Genomic DNA, 6,096 nt, shown 5'->3' on the forward strand with positions numbered 1-6,096 from the left:
TGTGATCGATTGCCAGGGTTTTTCAGCTTGCTGGAGTGTGAGGGCAGCGCTGCATCCTGCCCTAGGATCTGGCTTTACTCATGGCTCCTGAATGTTATGCCAACAACTTAACACCCAGAACATTCTCAGCCATCTTTCTCCTGCTGTCTGCTGCTCTTGACAGTACCACCTTGCTTGCCAGTCAGGAGGTGAGAGATCTATTCTTTATGCTTAATACCGCCAACTAGCTGACTGATTTAAACCTGTTCGTGAGTTCAGCTGACTGGAGGATAGAAAGGAAGTATGTGTTCTGAACAACTCCATAAACAGAGAGCAACATGTCACAAAATTATGGATTTATTCGATATAATAGCTTTTGAAATATTGAAAAAATACTGTGTCCCTCAGCCTTACTCTTTTTTTTTTTCCTGGAGGAAGAGAGGGAGGCTATAAATTGTGTGAGTGGGTGGTGGTTTTTTTTCTTTAATGCTAATTCATTTTGTGTGAATACTGTTTACCAGATGCCTTTGTAATATTTCAGCAACACAACATTTATGCCTAAGATGCTAATGTTAGGCATTTGATTGTTGTAAACAATTTATTTTTTTTTTAAATCTTTTCAAGTTACAGCTGCTAAATGATGGAGCCAGTTTTTCTAGCCTCTTGAATACATCCACTGTCTCCGGCTGTTTCATTGTATCAAATCTGCAGTTTCCTCTCACATATTGTCAAGGTCATTTACAGATCTAAGTGTCAGAACTTAGGTCACACAGAACAGGTCTTCAGTGCTAAAATGCTATCTTCTTTTTTCATTTTAATTTCAGTAGTTAACACACATCAGCTAGGCAAAAAAAATGCTGGTAAAACCAATCCATCTAAAAATATTATTTGCAGTAAAACTTGAGGTCAGATCTGTTTTATGGTACCTGAATTGATCTCAGTAAGTTTATCTCATAGTAAAATTAAAGCACTCTAGTTGCTTTTGCTCTTTCTGTTACCCAGTGACTTAGTGTGAATACGTGTCCAGCCATGAGCTCTGGAGTAGCTGTGATCACGTAAAACAAGGGTTTCGTTATCCCTTGTCCATGGTTTAATGAATGTATAAAAATCTCAACCTGTGGATAAACAGGAAGCATTATTTAGAGAGTCAACAGAGAGCAAACTGGGAAGCGGTTTGACTGCTGTCTCAGTCCATCATGAGACTGCATCTTAACTACAGCCTGTAGCTCCAGGCCTCTAGTTCAAAAAGGGTATGTTGCAAATTGAAAAGATCATCCTTGCTGGGATTTTTTGTTGTTTTTTTTTTCTGTTCAGAAGGGCTTTCAAGAGTTCACAGCCTTTTCAGCTTGGAAAAGAGATGAATGAGGAAGAATATGATGGAAGTGGAAAAGTTCATGAAATTACACCACCTGCTTTAACTGTTGCGACTAGTGTTGCCCAGAAATTTCTTGATTGCTTTAGTGAGTATGTGTCAGGGCAACTGCCTTAAAACTTACCAGTTTGGGACCAGTAAGGAGCCGGCTGTCTGTTCATGCAGTTCTAGTCTCTTTGTTTGCAATTGCCAGCTATTGCAAGGCTTCATCGCAAACGTGTCGTATGAGCCCAGCATTGCACGCTGAACAGAGGTGATGATGAGTAAGTGGGCAGGGAAGTGGCCCTGAGGATGATGCTGATACCTCCCCTGCTGTGGTCTCTCCGAGCTTCTACTTCTGAAAGTTTCTTAAACTTTGAAAAGTTTTATATTCCCTTGCCTTTTAACTTCTCATTGAGAAAAGCTACGTGATTAGAAATATTAAATGTTGTATAAAATAAACGAAAACTCTGAAAGTTACAAAAATACTTGTTTTAAAATACAGAGCTGCTACCACAGAATTTCTGGACAGGTATAAACCCATGCAAAAATCCGATGTTATTTCCTAAAAATCTCCAGTAATCCTTTTGTTCTGTTAACAGCATTTCACAATTGTAAAGAAATCCCCAAAGCGGCAGTTCTTTCTGTTACTGTTCCAATAGATGCCTCTCTCCAACACCATCTGAACAACTAGTTAGCAATTCCATATTTGATGGTACTATATTTTAAGTCGTAAAGATATATTTTAATGTAGCAATGTCCTTAGTTTTATTAATGTGTTCTATATTTGTTTTCAAAATACTTAGAATTATATCGGGGGGAAAACAGTATTGCTAGTTACCTCTGCTGAATGGCTGCAGATTTTCAGCAAGCTGCAAGTTGAGCTTTGGGGTTTTCTTATTAGCAGGTGTACAGAGCAGTCATTTCTTAAGTAACAAAACATTTATAAACGTACATCCTTCAACAGCGATGCTAACAAGCAGCATGCGAGTCCTTATGTAAGAATCTCCAGGACTTTCTGCTGTGCTCCCCTCTCTCTTTAGTGGCTCATTCTCATGTCAACAAATTATTTTCCATCTCGGAGAAAGAGAGGTTTTAACAAAAGAAGCAATTATTTGGAAACTGCACAGCAAGAGCATTAGGTCCTTTTGTGCTGTGCTTAGCGGCACAAATGCCTGGGGAAGCACTAACTGCCAGGGTAGGGCTTTGACTTTTATGATTTTCATACAAGTCTTGGTTATAGTCATGGCATTTCAGTTTAGACCTGTTTACAAATAATTTCTAAAGAATAATCCCTGAAATGATTAAAATAGTAAAGAATGTAAATATTAAAGTTATGCTATTTTTTTCCCCACAGAACATCTTTTACCTTTATCCTGATCCGTCAGTTATAGAAGTCAGTGCAAAAGCTCCTAGTGATTTGAGCATGTGGTTACCAGGTATTTATAAATCAAGAACTTTACAGTTTGATTCTGTTGCAGTTCTTGTTTACAGTAATTTTGATTGTATTTTGTGTTCTTCAATGCTTACGATGTATCTGGAATATTTTGGGGCTACATCTGGCTGGTGACTGATCACCAGCGGTGTTCCTCAGGGTTCAATTCTAGGGCCAGTTCCGTTCAGTGTATTTATCAACAATCTGGATGCAGGAGCTGAATGCCCCATTAGCACGTTTGCTGATGATACCATACTGGGAATGATATGGTATCATCACACCATTGATGTTGACTCTCTTGAGGAACAAGAGGCCTTGCAGAGGGCTGTTGATATACTGGAGCATTGAGCAATGATTAATGGGATGAAATATAACAATTCCAAATTCTGCATCTACAACAGAGTAACACCGGGCACAAGTATAAACTGGGAGAGGAGTGGCTGGAGAGCAGCCCTGCAGAATGGGATCTGAGAGTGCTGGTCAACAGCACTGGACTCAATATGAGTCACAGTGTGCCCTGGCAGCCACGAGGGCAAACCACATCCTGGGGTGCATCAAACACAGCATCACCAGCTGGTCAAAAGAGGTGATTATCCTGCTGTATTCAATGTTGGTGCGGCCTCACCTTGAGTACTGTGTGCAGTTCTGGGAGACAGAATTTAAGAAGGATGTGAAGGTGCTTGAAGGCATCCAGAGGAGGGTAACAAAGCTGGTGAAAGGGCTAGAAGGAATGTGCTATGAGAAATGGCTAAGGACTCTGGGTTTGTCTAGTCTGAAGAAAAGGAGGCTGAAGGGCGACCTCATTGCTCTCTACAGCTTCCTGAGGAGGGGAGTTGGAGAGGGAGGTGCTGAATTCTTCTCTGTGGGATCCAGTGACAGGGCTCGTGGGAATGGTTCAGAGCTGCACTAGGGGAGGTTCAGACTACGTAGAAGGAAGCATTTCTTTACTGAGAGGGTGGTCAAACACTGGAACAGGCTTCCTAGAGAGAGAGGTGGTTGATTCCGCAAGCCTGTCAGTGTTTAAGACATGGACAGGATGTCTTAAAGTTTGCTCAACGCCCTTAATAACATGCTTTAACTTTTGGTCAGCCCTGAACTGGTCAGTCAGGTGGACGAGATGATCGTTGTAGGTCCCTTCTAACTGAAATGTTCTGTTCTATTTGATTCCAAAATATCAATATTGAAAATAATTTGTAAATTGTTAAGCTTTGCTTGATAATGTAACAATAACACAGAAAAGTATCTTAGTGTAAGCTGTACGTGACATGATCAGCAGCTCATTGCCATGAGCACAGAGGAGCAGTACAGGCGGTGAAACTCCAGTGATCTAGTCAGGGAAAACACTCTGACTTGGACCTCATGTCCAAGTGGGAAATTTGCCAGACGAGGCAATGGACAAGGCTGTCTGGGTCACTACAGACACCCTTGTCAGACTGAGAGGGACACTGAAGTCATTATGGGGGGCAGGGATAGAGGCTCTTGGGATTATGCAAGACTTACTATAAAATGTTTAGGGGAGGGTCTAAGGTGGGGAAAGGGAGGATCAAGGTGATTTGAGGAGGAAGAAGTGTGAGGAGACGGGGAAGAGGTTACAAAAGGAGCCAGTTGCAAGGCTGCTGGTCAGTACACTTATCTGGCCATGGCCTATATGTGGTCACTGCTGCCTGTTCAGTCTTGTTACTGGACTCCATTTCTGTCTGTTTGCCTGGGTGAGGGTCTGTCTATTCTGTGTGGACATCTAAGTGCCAGCATCTGGAGAGGGGGCCGGTGGTCACAGAGACCCATGCTTCCATGATACCAGCAGCTAGAAAGACCAGAGCACGTGGAGGTCTGAGGGCCAGCAACTAGACCAAGTGTGTCCGGGTATCTGGAGAGGGAGAGACTGGAGTGTATGCAGATTGTGTGGGTGTGTATGCCAGTGTGTGTGATTGCTAATGAACGTTAAGCTGGACTAGGAGGCTAATAGGAAAAGAGGCTTGGGAGTCAAGTACTGAAGCAACCATAAGCCTGCGCTGCATACTGGAGAGACCAGAGCACCCTGAGTGTTGGCTATGGGAGGGACCAGGAGGTCTAAGCCAGCTGCTGGAAGGACCCATGGGATCAGGGGACCACCTACAAGAGAGCCCGTTTGCACGTGCCTTTGTGCCTGAGGCGAGTGGAAGACCAGGGGATTCAGGGGCCAAGTACTAGATAGATAGCCTGTCTGAGGGAGTTACAAGAGAGAGTCATAGTGCATGTGTCAGTGTGTGTGTGTGTGTGCGAACAACCCGTGTGGGGCTACGGGCCTCAGGGGTTTATGCCAGCAACTGGAGACACCAGAGGATCCAGAGGGCACTTACTGGACAGGAGGAGTGTCTAAGAGCAGTTGGTGGGGGGATCTGTATTGTATCCATGTATGTGTTTCTGCTAACAGGCTTTCATTCTAATTAGCCGAGCAGAGGAACAGGATGTGGCTGGTGGTGCTGTTGGTGATAGTGCGAGGGCTGCAATTTCTGCCTCTGTATCTGTGTGTCTGGCCGCATTTGTCTGTGTGTGCTGTGTGCATCTCCACCTGTTGAGAAGACATGCTCAGCCTTGCTACTGGCTGGACCCAGAGCAGCGGCAGCCTGGCTCTACTGGGCAACAAGATTAGGTAACCTCTGGTAATTACTGTTGTTTGGGTTATTGTGGTGGTGTTAGATCTAGACACAGAAAGGCTGAGTTTTCAGGAGGGAAAGAGTATAAGCAGCAGCAAAGGATACTAGAAATGAATATGCAGAAAATGAGTAAAGGAAAAAAAAAAAGAAAGACTCCAGAGAGACATATTCAGAATTGTAGAACAATGGACTTTGTTATATAGCAACGTTATAGATATACAATATACACAATACAACAATATGCAATATACAATAATTTTATACATTATTGTAAATGCTATGGACTAGAATATGCTGAAGGAAGAGAGTAAGAGCATTTATTCATGCATGGCATGCTTTTAAGTAGCATAAATTATTACGTATCTTCACAGGAGAATCTACAACATAATTACAAGGTATCCCAGGATGGAGATTCTGTTTGTTTTGTGCCATAGGAATGTAATAGTTAAAGTGTCCAAGTGCAGTTTATCATCTGGAGCTTATAGCTTTTATTTACTTCTAAAAGTTGCCAAAGAGATTCTGCATCATAGAACATGCACACTTTATGTGTGTCTGAAACACAGGGGTAGCAATTCTTTCATCAACAAATTTCTGGAATCAGAAAACTTAATCATAAAAAGTTATATTTGACAAACACAGCAGCGATAGCTTCCTTCTTTGTTCCTTTTTTCCTCATTTGATTGCATAAGCCCAAA

Source organism: Chroicocephalus ridibundus, chromosome 2 (assembly GCF_963924245.1).
Source record: "Chroicocephalus ridibundus chromosome 2, bChrRid1.1, whole genome shotgun sequence".
In the NCBI taxonomy this organism is placed as follows: domain Eukaryota; kingdom Metazoa; phylum Chordata; class Aves; order Charadriiformes; family Laridae; genus Chroicocephalus; species Chroicocephalus ridibundus.